Raw genomic sequence first — 16,350 nt, forward strand, 5'->3', positions numbered from 1 at the left:
TTCTCTTAGTGCAAAAGGCAAAGAAAACTCTTACAATGGCCAGTTCAGTTCATTTTAGTCGCTCAGTCATGTCCGACTCTTTGTGACCCCATGAACTGCAGCACGCCAGGCCTCCCTGTCCATCACCAACTCCCGGAGTCCACCCAAATCCATGTCCATCAAGTTGGTGATGCCATCCAACCATCTCATCCTCTGTCGTCCCCTTCTCCTCCTGCCCTCAATCTTTCCCCAGCATCAGGGTCTTTTCCAATGAGTCAGCTCTTCGCATCAGATGGCCAAAGTATTGGAGTTTCAGCTTCAACATCAGTCCTTCCAATAAACACCCAGGACTGATCTTTAGGATAGACTGGTTGGATCTCCTTGCAATCCAAGGGACTCTCAAGAATCTTCTCCAACACCACAGTTCAGAAGCATCAACGAGGCCTTAAATAATTTGCTCACCTCATCTATTCTTTGCCTTCTTCCTTTTCTTCCCTGAGCAGCAACCATATTGACCATCTTGCTATTCCTCAAACATGCTATTGAATCTCTAGGCTGTTGCTCTTCCCCAATACCCTCTTGGCTTTGCTGTTGTTGTTCACTCATGTCCAACTCTTTGCAACCCCGTGGACTGCAGCAGGCCAGGCTTCCCTGTCGTTCACCATCTCCTGGAGTTTGCTCAAACTCATATCCATTGAGTCAGTGATGCCATCCAACCATCTCATCCCTTCCTTCAATCTCTCTCACCATCAGGATCTTTTCTAATGAGTTGGCTTTTTGCATCAGGTGGCTGAAGTATTGGAGCTTCAGCTTCAGCATCAGTCCTTCCAATGAATATTCAGGGTTGATTTCCTTTAAGATTAACTGGTTTGATCTCTTTGCAGTCCAAGGGACTCTCAAGCATCTTCTCCAACACCACAACTCAAAAGTATCAATTCTTTGGCATTCAGCCTTCTTTATGGTCCAGCTATCACAGCCATACATGACTACTGGAAAAACCATTGCTTTGACTAGAAGGACCTTTGTTGGCAAAGGTCTGCTTTTTAATATGCTGTCTAAGTTGGTCATAGCTTTTCTTCCAAGGAGCAAGCATCTTTTAATTTCATGGCTGCAGTCACCATCTGCAGTGATTTTGGAACCCAAGATAATAGTCTGTCACTGTTTCCATTGTTTTCCCCATCTATTTGCCGTGAAGTGATGGGACCAGATGCCATGATCTTTGTTTTTTGAATATTGAGTTAAGCCAGCTTTTTCACTCTCCTCTTCCAGCTTCATCAAGAGGCTCTTTGGTTTCTTTTTGCTTTCTGCCATAAGGGTGGTGTCATCTGCATATCTGAGGTTATTGCTATTTCTCCTGGCAGTCTTGATTCCAGTTTGTGCTTCATCCAGCCTGACATTTTCCATGATGTACTCTGCATAGAAGTTAAATAATCAGGGTGACAACATATAGCCTTGACGTACTCCTTTCCCAGTTTTGAACCAGTCCATTGTTCCATGTCTGGTTCTAACTGTTGCTTGTTGACCTGCATACACATTTCTCAGAGGCAGGTAACGTGTTCTGGTATTCCCATCTCTTTGAATTTTCCAGTTTGTTGTGATCTACATAGTCAAAGGCTTTAGTGTAGCCTCATTTCAGAACTTTGCTGAGTATCACCTTATTAATGAAATCTTATCAATTAGCCCAAACAGCAATCCTTTCCCCCATACTTGGCATTCCCTACTGTAAGTGGTTACTACCTGTTGTTGTTCAGTTGCTAAGTCTTTTCCAACTCCCTGTGACCCCATGGACTGCAGCATGCCAGGCTTCCTTATCCTTCACTGTCTCCTGGAGTTTACTCAGACTTATGCCCATTCAGTTGGTGATGCTATCCAACCACCACTGGTAGAGATGTGAAAGTAATATTTATGTAGGAAGGAACTTTCCAAACCTGTTTATTTCAGGATGCAGTGCTCTCAATCATCGGCTTTTTTTTGGTTTTATTTTGAAATAATTTTAGGCTTATGGAAGAATTGCAAAAATAATAGTTACTGTATACCCTTCACCCAGCATCTCTTAATGTTAATATCTTATATAGTCATAGTATAGTTATCAGAAGTAAGAAATTAGCATTTATATGGTGCTGTTAATGAAACTACAGACTTTATATAAATTTCACAATTTTTCCACTAACATCTTTTTCTGTTTCAGTATCCAGTCTAGAATTCTCCATTGCATGTCTCCTTATTTTCTTCTGGCTGGTAACAATATCTTGGTCTTTCCTTGTCTTTCAAGACCTTAAGAATTTTAAAAGTACTTACTAATTAGGCATTTTGTAGGATGTCCCTCAATTTGGACTTATATGGTGTTTTCTCGTGCTTGAGGCTTTGCATCTTTGAAAAATACCACAAGTGATGTGGCTTTCTCATATGACGGGAGACATGGTATCAATGTGTATTATTATTAGTGATATTGATCATTGGCTAAGAGAGTGTCTGCTGGGTTTCTCCATTGTAAGATTACTATTTTTTTCCTTTGTAATTAATAAATATTTTGGGAGAGATATTTTGAGGTTATATGAAAAGTCAAAGTGTTAGTTGCTCAGTCGTGTCCAACTCTTTGTGACCCCGTGGACTGTAGCCTGCCAGGCTCCTCTGTCCATGAAATTCTCCAGGCAGAAATACTGGAGTGGGTACTATTCCCTTCTCCAGAAGATCTTCTGACCCAGGATCAAACCCAGATCTCCTGCATTACAGGCAGATTTCTTTATCATCTGAGCCACCAGAGGTTATATTAGTGTTCTTTTTCTTCTTATAATTTCAGATACTAATTTTTATATTCATCGGTGGCTCTTGCTTGATTGAAGCAGTTATTAAGTGCTATTCCAATCATGATTTTTTTCATCTCTTCCATATTTATTAGTTGGATTTCTTCTGTAATTGAAGAATTGTTCCTTCTCCCTCCACATATTTCATTATTCAATAATTTATAAATTTGTGGATTTATGTTTGTTTTGTTCTTTGGGTTATAATCTATTACCATTGCTGTTTGTTTTGTTTAAATTGGTCCACCTTTGATAGCCATCTTATTTTTAGACATGCACTCATCTTATTTTTCTTTAGCACTTCCTTACTTTCTGGCACCATGAAATGCTCCAGCTCATCTTATATAATTTTTGGCTCTGCTCTGAAATCAGCCACCACTCTGTAGAATCCTTGTTCTTCTTATTAGAGAAGGATATTTGGAAAGCAACATTTGGGTACTTGTTTCATCTTTTATAGCGTTTTTTTCCTTCTCTGGCACTTTCTTCCCTTTTCTTTTTCATAGTACTACCAGCATGAAAACCTCTAAAAATCTTGACTTAATGTCTAGAGGAAACTAGCATTATTAGAAGAGAATTTTCTGGTAGGAATATCAGAAAACCAATACATGTAATGCTGTCATTTGCTTTTGTACATGTATTACACAAATTTTATTTAGTTCTGTTTTAATCCTCTAAAGCCTAGAAGTAGATTTTCAATATGATTTTTTTTTGCCTATCGTCATAGGATTAGAATGTTGTGGTTTCTAAAAATACACATGGAATAGTAAAAGTCTTAGATTTCAAGTACCTTTGTGATTTGGGGATTAGGGAGACATATTACATAACCATACTAGTTTAAATTAACCTCAGAAGTTAAAATATATTTCAAGAAAGACTGAGGTAAACTGTTGTCACAGTGTGCTGTGATAGATACTGTAGATCCAGATCAGTTATATCTTTGTAAAGTTGTAGAGATATTCCTCAGCATAATTGCGTTCCTTTTATAATACTTTGGGTTCATTTAGTTTGACTTATAGTTCTCTCTCTAAGCATAGAACAACTTCTGTAAGTAGTTATATAACATCTATAAAGATGAGACGTTTCTTATTTTCAACCATGAAATTAATGGGATGCGTTTGAGGTCTGTGACTGGTTCATAACTCACTTATTAGTAATTACATAAAATTAACCCCTTTTGTTCCTGAGAATTGCATCAGACTTAGGATTCTCAAATTTCAGTTTGATTTCCATGTTATCTTTTCTCCCCCCCCCCCTTTTTTTTTGACCCTTTCACCATCTCACCCTCTTCTCTATCCTTTGTTCATTCTTTCTTCTTTATCCCATCAGTCTTCTCTGTCGCATATACTCTTGCTTCTTTCTGTCATGTGTCCTTATTTCTCTCATGTGTTATTACATCTTTATCACATTTATCTGTCCTCTCTCTGACCTTTTCTTCCATCAGTCATTCTTCCCATATTTCCTTCTAGGAATACACATAATAATCCTCTGCTTCTGTATATCCAGACCTCATTCCATCCTTTCTCTTCTTTTTCTTCTGTCTCTCCAACCTTCTTTCTGTCCTGTCCATTCAAAGTGAAGGTCCTTTTCTTCCATCAGTTCTTTTCCTTTCTCCTTATGACTGCCATGTATGTGCTGATGAATTCCAGTTTTACATCTTGCAATCACACTTCTGTCTTAGACTCCAGATTTAACAATCCCACTTCCGTTGCTGTATTACTTCTTGAATATCTACCCAGATACCAACTGCTCTTATCATTTTCACTATTACCACTCCTATTCATGGCACCATCATCTCTTCTCTAGAGTAGTATAGTAGTCTCCTCAGTAGTTATCCTATTTCTACCCTTTTCTGATACTCATTTCCCCCATCAGTCCAAGAGATTATTCTAAAAGTTATCATATCATGTCCCAGTGTTTGCACAAAACCTTTTAAAGGATTCCTATCTTTTAAAATTATTATTGAGGTAAATTGGTGTATAACACTGAAGTTTCATTTGTATGTTATGATTCAATATATGTGTATACTGTAGCATGCTTATCACAAAAACAGTCACCATACAGTTGACCCCCTTTGCCTTTTTTGTGCTTCTATCCTCTCTGATAACCACGAACTTTATTTTCCACAGACGAAAATAAAAATATTATTAAATCTTTTTTCCCCAGCTTTATTGATATATAATTTACATGTAACTAGTCTTTTTCTGAGAGAGAGAAATTTCAAATAAGACAGACTACCGAGACGCATTACACATTGATCTGGAAAAGCATGCTTTTGAACACATGTTAGATTTTATTTATTTGTATGTAAATCCTTTAAAGCCTAGAAGTACATCTTATACTTGATTTTGGCCTAACCTGGTAGAGTCATAATGCTGTGGTTTCTAAAAATAGACAAGGAGTAAGAGTTCTAGATTATAAATAGCTTTGTGTGATTTTTGAGATCAGGGAGGCTTAAGTTACATAGGTTGTATTAGTATAATTTGATTTCAGAGATTGAGTGATCCTGACCCTTTTAAACTCTAATTATTAATTTTAATAATTTTCTGTGTATTCTTTTTCTGTATATTGATAGTGTCAACTCTCATGCCATCTGTAAATAACTGTGCTTTTGTTTCTTCATTTCCTTTTATCTCTTGATCTTATTACTATATTTGTTAGTCCTGCTAGTACCAAGTTGAATAGAAACAGTGGCAGGCATCCTTGTCTTCTTCCTAGTCCTGAAATACTTAAAACATTTTGCCATTAAATAGAATGTTTTCTGTACTTTTTGTAAATGCCCTTTCACCATTAAGGAGGTTATCTTCTAGTCCTGGTTTGTTGAGGCAAAATGGAAATTGCATTTTAATAGTTACTCTTCCTGTATCTGTTCTGATTTTGGCATCCAGGCAAGTCTCATCTCATAAAGTCAGTTGAGGAGTGTTCCTTTTTCTCTATACTCAGTATGAGGTTAGAATCTTCTATAAAATTAAAACTGTCTATTTTATGAATGTTTGTTACAATTCATCTGTATAACTGACTCACTCTTATGATTTTCATGTAAGATTTTTAACCACGAATTCAATCTCTTTAATAGCTGTGAGATCATTTCATGTTCTTTTTTTGCTCTTGAGTCAGTTCTGGTGAGTTTTAAATTTCTTCCTGAGTAACTTTTGATAAGGAATTCATCCACCTTATCAAAGTTTTCAGATTTATTTCCTTAAAATTTTCATACTGTCTTATTTTCCACTTAATCCCTACAGTATCTGAGATTATATCCTCATTTTAACTTTTTTTTTAACCTGTGCTCCCTGAATTGGGGGTGCAGAGTCTTAACCACTGGGTTACCAGGTAAGTCCCTCTTTTTTATTCTTAATATTGTTTATTTCACCTTCTCTCATTTTTTCCCTTAATTTACCTTGTCAGATATTTATAATATTGTTTCTTCAAGCAATAAATTTTGGCTTGTTTCTATTATATATGTGTTCTCTTTTCACTAATTCCTGCTTTTCGTTTTTCTTTGATCATTTCCTTCTTTCCTTTTTCTTCTTTTTTAGAACAATAAACACCTTTATTACTTGAGCTAAGGTATGAGGGAGGAAGATTTGTTTGCCTTTCCAGGCCTTGATTTTCTTCAGATGGAAGTTCAGCTCCTTGCAGTCTAGCACATAGTCATCTGCTTGGCCACACTGGCCTGGTCTTGAAACTGCATGCAAGAAGCTTTCGCTCCTGGAACTGCTCCTTCAGAAAACTGCTGATTTGAGCATTCTCCTTTTCATCATATTTCTTCTGAATTTTCTTAGGTCATTTTTTATTGTTGTTGTTTAAAATCCCTTCTTCCTTGAGAGTCAGCTTGGCTCCATTCTTGCAGCCCAGAGGCAGTGCATAGTGGGACCCCTACTTCTCTCAGAATAGTGTGCTGTCAGTGAGCAAGATGCAGTTCTTCACTAGGGTCTTGGTACTGACCAGCTCATCGTTGGATGCACTGTGAACAACATCTTTAATCCTTGCTTTGCACATACAACACTCCAAGCCTCAGTAAAATTTCCCCATGTCCATGTCCAGCCTCAAGATACGGTATTTCTTGTTGCCTCCCTGCACATGGACTGTGTGTATGAGGCCAGCATCAATCTTAGTGTTGGCAGCAGGGATTCTCAGCTCATACTTCTGCTTCCTGTGGTAGGGCTTTCTTGCTCCTGGTCTTGTGGCACTTGTGCCAGTTGTCCAGAAAAATACCTGTTGCTCAGTGCTGGCTGGAAACAGATCATTTCCTTTTTTGTGTTAATATTTTTTAGGACCTTATTTATTCTGCTGTTTTCCTAACTCAATTTCAAGTCTTTTTTTCTAATGTAAGCGTTTAAACCTATATACACCATTTATTTATATATCAATAACCTCAGATATGCAGATGACACCACCCTTATGGCAGAAAGTGAAGAGGAACTGAAAAGCCTCTTGATGAAGGTGAAAGAGGAGAGTGAAAAAGTTGGCTTAAAACTCAACATTCAGAAAACGAAGATCATGGCATCTGGTTCCATCACTTCATGGGAAATAGATGGGGAAACAGTGGAAACAGTGTCAGACTTTATTTTTCTGGGCTCCAAAATCACTGCAGATGGTGACTACAGCCATGAAATTAAAAGATGCTTACTCCTTGGAAGAAAAGTTATGACCAACCTAGATAGCATATTCAAAAGCAGAGACATTACTTTGCCAACAAAGATCCGTCTGGTCAAGGCTATGGTTTTTCCAGTGGTCATGTATGGATGTGAGAGTTGGACTGTGAAGAAAGCTGAGCGCCGAAGAATTGATGCATTTGAATTGTGGTGTTGGAGAAGACTCTTGAGCGTCCTTTGGACTGCAAGGAGATCCAACCAGTCCATTCTGAAGGAGATCAGCCCTGGGATTTCCTTGGAAGGAATGATGCTAAAGCTGAAACTCCAGTACTTTGGCCACCTCATGCAAAGAGTTGACTCATTGGAAAAGACTCTGATGCTGGGAGGGATTGGGGGCAGGAGGAGAAGGGGACAACAGAGGATGAGATGGCTGGATGGCATCACCGACTCGATGGATGTGAGTCTGGGTGAACTCCGGGAGTTGGTGATGGACAGGGAGGCCTGGCGTGCTGCGATTCATGGGGTCACAAAGAGTCGGACACGGCTGAGCGACTGAACTGAACTGATACCATTTTTTTGTTGTTTTGTATTCTGTACATTTTAGATATATTTTCCTCATTATCAATCAGTTCTAGGTTTTTCCTGAAATCCATTGCGATGCTCTTTGTCCTATAAATTGTTTGAAGAAGTGTTTTTTTAATTTCAGAATGTATGCCAGATACCAGTTCCTTTAAATTTGTTGATAGTGTTATGACCTAGTACAGGTCAATTTTCATGAGTATTCCATTTATACTTGAATAAATGTTCTCTGTTTACTGCGTATAGTGTTCTCTGACTGTCTTATGTCCTTTTCTTTTGTTTTGCGTAGTTTCAATATGATATAGCTAGATGTGGATCTTTCTCTGACTGTCTCATCTCCCCATCTGTGTATCTCTGCTCATTTCTATCTGTTCATTTTTCTATTTTTATTTTCCCTTCTCTCCTTCTAACCTCCCATCTCCAGCTCCACATCCCTCTTTTCTTACATGAGAAGAGAGAGGCGTGAGATTCATGAACTTGAATTGCCATCTTTCGGTGGTTCTGGAAAATTCTCAGTAAAATTTAGGCCTCTCATTCTTCAACTTGTGGAATAAATTATTGTTTCCTTGTGTATTTTATGATTGATTTGTTGGTTGGTTGGTTGGTTGACTTTTGGTAGAACTTTTTCTGTAGAAAATGAAGTGTTGGTTGAAGTTGAGAATCCAGAGAGTATTTATACTTTCTTTTAGCAATTATCTCAGATCATAACCAACCTGGGACCACATTAAAGGCAATGATATGCTTGAGGTGTTTGGTACCATTTAAATTCCAGAATTTGCATTGAGATTGTGCTTTGAGGGGGATGCACTAGAATTTTTAAATAAAATAAATAATTTTAGGTTTGTAGAAAATGTGGAAATATAATACAGAGAGTTCCTGATTACTCTGTACCAGTTTTCCCCGATATTAACATCTTAACATTAACACCATATTTTTGTCAATACTAAGAAATCATAGCACTAGCTAAATTCTGGACTATATTCAGATTTCCTCTAATGTTCTTTTTCTGTTCCAGGATTCCATCCAAAATACCACATTGCACTTAGGCTCCTCTGTTCTGTGCCAGTTCCTCGGGCGTCCCTTGTTTTTTATGACCTTTTTGATTTAGTTATCTGTCTTATAGAATAGCCAGCCTCAGTTTGGTTTTGTCTAATATTTTTCTCATCTTTAGAGTGGGATTATTGCTTTGTGGAAAATATCACAAAAAAATATCTCATCGTATTGTATCAAGATGTACCTGACACCCAACTGACTTTATCACTGGTGATGTTTGCTCTGATCATGTGGTTAAGGTAGTGTTTGCCAGTTTTCTCCACTGTAAAATCACTGTGTTTATCCTTTCCATTCAGGAATGGGAGATTTTATTTTCTTTCAACTCTAACCAAGTAGAGACAGGCAAGTTTCCTTCCTGTCCTAGTCTGCCCTATTAAGGTTTATGTCTACTGTACAGTTGAGCTGTGCATGGAGCTCTTTAAAGCTCAGGCATAATATTGAGGGTCTTTTATTAGTTTTTTCAGTTGAATGGGCCTGGACTTTATCTCCTGTCCTCCTCAACCTGGATTATGTTCAAGGTTTCCAGGAATCTGTAGAAATCCTCAAGGCTAAAGCTGTCCTTAGCACGCTGCTTAACCTATTTATGACTCCTTACTTTTGGAGCACTCCAGTGAATTATGTTTAAAAGTTTTATTTATTTTTGTTAACTTGTTAGTTATTTCCATTAGAGTATCTTAGTCCAATGTCCTGTCAGCGACAGAAGTTTGTAGGTTTCTTTTGACACTGATTTTGAATATTTTTTGAAATGTTAACACTTGTGTTGGGGGGAAGTAGTTTAGTGTTAGAAAGTATGATACGTTCTCCCAGTTGCTCACTACCCATCCATCCCTCACCCAAAGACACACAGTTCTTTTGAATTTCTTTTTTTTTAATATTTATTTATTTGGCTGTGCTGGGTCTTAGTTGCTGCATGTGGGATATAGTTCCCCAACCGGAGATGGAACCCAGGTTCCTTGCATTGGGAATGTAGAGTCTTAGCCACTGGACTACCAGGTAAGTCCCCTTTTGAATTTCTTGACTTAAGGATACTGTTTTCCCTGCTTTGAATGCTCTTTGCTACTTGATCCTCATGATCAACACCTATTGATTACAAACTCTGCTCAAATGTTTTCTTGCTCATGCCTCGTATCTCCTTTCCTCTGCCCCCATACACGGTTTGATTTCTTCTGTGCTGCTGTAATATACCCTTCATTAAAAAATATGAATACATATATATCAGTGTTGGTTTGAATATTGTGGTAGATATTATTGTTCACTTACAGAAAATTTATGCTTCTACCTTCTTGAAGTTTGGCTTGGCCTTGAGACCTTCTCTGACCAATTAAAACTGGTGAGAAAGGCCTAGTCCTGGTCTTTAAGAAGGTTACAATTCTGTGGCCAATATTCTTCCTTCCTGTCTTCATCTATTACAATCAAATTAATGCTTCAAGGCTTTTTTCTACCATCACCTTGGAATTTTTTGCCTCAATTTCTCCCCATCTCAAAAAAAAAAATCCAGAAGATTTCTCCTTCCTGATTTTTCAAAGCAAATTTATGATATTCATAAGTGTCTCTTATATATTTCATTCTACCATAACAGGTTCTGTTATATTCATATCGTGTACATTTTCAGGTTTCTTTTCTAGATTTTAAGCTCCATAAGTGTTGGCATTTCCTATCATTTATCATGTGTTCCTCAAATCAATAAAATTATGTTAATAATTAATAGTGTCACTGCCTAGAAGATATTTTAGGAGTTTATTGGGGCATTTTGGGGGTTACAGTGTTTGAAAGTTCCTAGTAGAGTTAGTGAGGAGAGGCCAAGAATGGAAAACTTTTTGCAATGCTCAGGACAATCTCTCAAAATAAATAGTTGTCCTGAGTCCCACATAACTGAAATAGTCTACTAGATATTTCATGTGAGTGAAAAACTTATTCATGATCTTCGGAATCTAGAGCCTAAATTCATTTTTACGTGTAAACAGTTATTTTTTACACAATTTTAATATGCATTGAGTGCTCCTAAAATATGTTTATCACCCATGTAAATCAGGGAAGACTGAACTTTGTCAAGAACTTTTCTAAATCTTGCTTAACATTACAGAAAAGCCTGTTACCAAAGGCAGTACTGTTCATGGTATTTTAGTCACCGATAATACAGCCGTGTCATTCTGTTTTTGAAGCTGTTGAATTTTAAATGATTCTGTATGTAGGTGTAGGCATCCAGTTAATTCACTGCCTTTTTGTTTCATCCCCAGATATTTACTTATGGGAAGTAAATGTTACTTCTGTTTAAAATATAAATTACTTTCCTCAAACTTCCTTCATGTGTTACATTGGAGCATTATATTAATGCTTTTAAATTGTATATAAGGATGTTATATTATCTGTGAATTTCAGAATTTAAAAGAGGCAGTGAAAAATATTTGTTATAAAAAGTGACATTGTGTCATGGTATTAGACCACAGATTTATGAACCATTAGAGCCTGGCAAAATAAGAAATTTACTTTTAAAGTATATGTTTAATCCTCTTTCAATATTAAACTGTTTTCTTCAGGGAATGTGTATATCACAAATATTCTGATAATTTGAGTAAAGTTAGATAAGAACACCAAAATTTTGTCACAAACCAGAAAAAAAGCATATGTAAACTTTAGTCAATTTATGGAGAGACAAATTACTATTTATATCGATAATTTTTGAATTTCTAATGAAACACCATAGACTGCTTAATGACTGAGACTCTCCATTTTTTCTTTTATTGTAGTTAATATATCCAGACCTTTTATTTTTAAAAATCTAACCATTGTTTCATGAGGAGGAAGAGTAGAAAGAGAAGATATTTTGCATGTGGTTTTAATGATCTTAATTTATATTCTGTAAGTCAGTTCTCTAGGGTCAGCAGTGAATTGTTTTGGTTGAGATATTTGAAGTGTAGTTTTCATCATTGAGCATGTGATAAGATATATTTTATAAACTAAAGTGCAGAACCAGATGGCTTTATTTTGGTATGATACATGTTAATTCATAATGCCTTGTTTTTTAGCAGGAATGGGATTATGTTGTATCTTACTATTGCCTTTTTTAGACTATTTTATAGACAGAACTAGAAATTCAAGTTATATAAAGCTGCTCTAGCACAGGCTGGAAAGTAGGTCATTGTTATGGGGAGTATACCAAACTGCCCACTGGTTGCTATAGCAATGACCTACTTTAAGAAACTATTTCTGTTGATTCATGTTGAAATCATCTTTTGGAACTGGTATAAGGAAACTCACCACATTTAATTTTTTCTAATAGCAATAAGGTAGTGATCACTGGAGGTTTTAAAAAAAATCCTTAAAATATTTAAAGTGAAGAAATGTATTTTCTTAACCTAACATCTCTTCAATTTATTGTGAAGTGCTGCAATTCATACTGTATTCAATAATTAAATATCAACAGAACTATTCTTCTGTTTAGGCAGTACAATTATGCAAAGGGGTGTAGTGAGTTTTACTAACATTTGTCCTGTTTAAAAATCAACCCAGTGCATGTATCAGTAGTTAATAGCATTATTAACTGAACCTTCAAATGGATATGGTTTCAAGAAAACAGTAAACATGACAAACTGAATAAGGTCTGAAAATATGTTCCTATTTAAACTGTACCTTATGAGGAGTTCCCTGTTGGCCTGGCGGTTAGGAGTCCAGGCTTTCACTATCATGGCCCAAGTTCAATCCTTGATCCAGGATCTGAGATCCTACAAGCTGTGTATAATTTCATTGTATTAAATCAGTCCATTCAGCACTGGATTCCTATACTTAGGTACATGCATTTGTAATATATAAAGGTTGAAATTGATATGATCTGGAACACATTGAATCTGAACTCTGGCAGAACCCACTCTCTTCCTTGATGAGGGTCAAGGATGAAAGATTAGACTTTATATAGTACTCTTTGAAGTAACATTATTCCTTCAGTACTAAAAAGAAATCTTACCTGTCAATGAGTTGATACTTTTAACTTAGTGTATTGGAGATTTTACAGTGTTATCAAGGAAGAATTATATGCTTAGATATTAGTTGATTCAGGGTCTTAATTGCACCATATCTGTATGTATATATATTCATATTCACATTTGCTTTGCCTTGTGGAAAAGATTTTCATCAAACCTTTGTTCAAAGTCACATTCAGGGAAGGTTAAGAGTTGAGACGATTGTGTATATAGTTGTAGGCATCCGACTAATTCATTGTCGTCTGTTGTCATGCCCAGTTATTTATATATAAATATCATGTAAGAAACGAGATGCCAGTCCAGGTTCGATGCACGATACTGGATGCTTGGGGCTAGTGCACTGGGACGACCCAGAGGGATGGTATGGGGAGGGAGGAGGGAGGAGGGTTCAGGATGGGGAACACATGTATACCTGTGGCAGATTCATTTTGATATTTGGCAAAACTAATACAATTATGTAAAGTTTAAAAATAAAATAAAATTAAATTTAAAAAAATACATGTTATTTTTTCAAAACTATAAGTTTTTCCCAAGGGAGAATAATTGTAACTTCTGTTTAATGAATATCTACCAAGTACTAGTGATTTTATACTTTTTCTAATCCTTTCATGAATTTGATCAAACTCCAGGATATAGTGGACAGAAGAGCCTTGCATGCTACTGTCCATGGGGTCACAGAGTTGGATGTGACTTAGCAACTGAACAACAACAAATCCTTTCAACAGATGTTACAGACATTTCTATAGGTCGTTTTCTCCTATTTCTGATCTTTTCAGCAAACTGTGTAAGGCACATATTGAAATTTGTTTGCCAAATACAGAAACCAAAACACAGATAAAGTTAACTGTGTAGTTAGGCATGAGACACAGATACTTAATTTGAAATCCTTCAGGAGGAGAAGGTGATTTATATGATAGCTATCATGTAACATACAATCTGAAAGTTTCTCTGTGATGAGATACATTATGTCCCTTGAGAGTATATGGGATGGAGAAATCACTTTCATATGGAAGACTGAAAATTAGCAGAAAATAGAGATGGGAATTAGGAAGGTGCTCCAGGCCAAGGGAAGAGCATGGAACAAATTCCAGGAGATTGAATGTGTGTGGGGGAAAGTAGTTTAATTTGGCAGAAGGGAAAGAGGAGTGGCAGAAAAATGAACCTGGAACCCTAAGTTAGTCAAACAAAATAATTTGTTCTTTATTCTATAGGTGAATGAACCTTTGAAGACCTTTTTACAGGAAAGTGTGCCTCAGGAAAATTTGGTATTGGTACAAAGAACTATTTTAAGGCATTGAGCAAATAATACTAACATGAGATAACAAGAAGTAGAATTATTGTAGTAAAGAGGGGACTAAAATTATTGTAGGAATGATGAGACATATAATCATGCTTACTGTGGGTCAGGCACTGTTTTAAGAGCTTCACATACATTAACTTATTTAATTCTCACAACAGTGCTATGATATGGGCCCTATTACTATCTCAGTTTAACAAATGAGGAAATTAGAACTTTCCAGGATTGGTTGAGGGATAGTAATTTGTTGCTATTAATTATTAAATTATAGGACATCTATGCAATGAGATACCATAAACTGTGAAAATTGATGCCATAGAAGTGCTTTGAAAGATGTTCATTATGTGTTAAAACAGGTTTCCATCGGATATAATATTTTTCAATTTTGTTCTACTTTGAAGGAATATATGCTAATTATCAATTTTATACCTTTTATGAAGTTTAAAAAAGTATGTTTCTCTCTTCTTTACCCCCACCCCAAACTTCCTCTCCCCAATAGTTGTTCAGTTGCTTAGTTGTGTCTGACTCTTTGCAACCCCATGGATGCAACATTTGAGGCTTCCCTGTCCTTCACCATCTCCCAGAGTTTCCTCAAACTCAGTGATGCATCCAACCATCTCATCCTCTGTCATAGCCTTCTCCTGCCTTCACTTTTTCCCAGCATCAGGGTCTTTTCTAATGAGTAGGCTCTTGGCATCAGGTGGCCAAAATATTGGAGCTTCAGCTTCAGCATAAGTCCTTCCAATGAGTATTCAGGGTTGATTTCCTTTAGGATTGACTGGTTTGATCTCCTGCAGTCCAGGGGACTCTCAAGAGTCTTCTCCAACACCACAGTTTGAAAACATGAATTCTTTGGTGCTCAGGGTAGCTATTATTAACAGGTTGATGAGTATCCTTGCAGTTATTTTCTTATACACATGTAACAAGTAGATATATGCAAAGTAAATTTTATTTTATCAAAATAATATATGCAGTAGTTTTAAAAGTCGTAGCATAGAAAGGCTTATAACAGAGAAAAGCAACACCATGTGTTCTCCATGCTGCTCTTTTCTTTCCTTCACAATTATTTTCTGAAATACATATTTGAATCTACTGTATCTCTTCAATTTTTATGTTAAGTTACAGTGATATAAACAATAATAGCCATGGAAGGAAAACATATTATGGAAGAAAAAAGCCATCAATAACATCTATTGGAGAAAAACACTATACTGGAATAGAATTTCTATTCCTTTGTTTTATGGAATGCCAAAACAAGGTTAATTTTGGTTGCAAAACTTTTTCCATTGCTTTAGTCCACATCATCCTGTACAACGTTTGTTTGGTTCATAGAGTGTTTATTGAAAAGCGTTAAGAATGCTTATTCAACTGTGAACAAGAAAGGGAAAAATAAGGGACTGGCTAATTATTAACTAGTCGAGGCTTACTACTTCATTTTATAAATTAATCAGGTCCTTTTTTTTTTTCCTTTTCCCATCTTATTATCTGTCATTGACTTACTTGTACTACATGAAAACTTTTCTACCCAAAACGTAGAATGTGGAGAACTCTGCTACTTCCTGTCTGGTCTGGTAGAGAAGATACTGAAACTCACACTACAAAAGAGGTTTGAGGATTATCTCTTCCATGGATTATCTTTCCAGGACATTTTAGTTTTGTACTGTTTGAATTTAAGAAAACTTTAAAATAGCTAGTTCATTCAATTTGTTAATTTTTGATCTGAGTACCTCAGGGTCTAAAAATTATTTTGCCAAGCAAATACAGAAAACTATCTGCTTCCCAGTAAACATTTATCACCAAACATGATGTTATTCGTAGTTATGGATAATTTTATAAAACTTAGATGCTTTTATATTGCTTTAACAACAATAGTCAGCAACAATATTCTCCCCAAAAGATTTACACATTGGTAATGGTGGGTTGGGATCAGTTCAGTTCAGTTGCTCAGTCGTGGATGACTCTTTGCGACCCCATGAACTGCAGCACGCCAGGCCTCCCTGTCCATCACCAACTCCGGGAGCTTACTCAAATTCATGTCCATTGAGTCGGTGATACCATCCAACCATCTCATC

The 16,350-nt window shown here is 36.4% G+C and overlaps 1 protein-coding gene and 1 pseudogene across 3 annotated transcripts in view; one reads left to right on the forward strand and one right to left on the reverse strand.

Annotated features, from left to right (window-relative positions):
* The window catches only part of CRY1 (cryptochrome circadian regulator 1), a 96,025-nt gene that overhangs the window by 44,638 nt on the left and 35,037 nt on the right, over positions 1-16,350 (forward strand). The gene's annotated exons all lie outside the window — the stretch shown is intronic.
* LOC113892958 lies at positions 6,230-8,440 on the reverse strand (annotated as a pseudogene).

Source organism: Bos indicus x Bos taurus, chromosome 5, assembly GCF_003369695.1.
Source record: "Bos indicus x Bos taurus breed Angus x Brahman F1 hybrid chromosome 5, Bos_hybrid_MaternalHap_v2.0, whole genome shotgun sequence".
In the NCBI taxonomy this organism is placed as follows: Eukaryota; Metazoa; Chordata; class Mammalia; order Artiodactyla; family Bovidae; genus Bos; species Bos indicus x Bos taurus.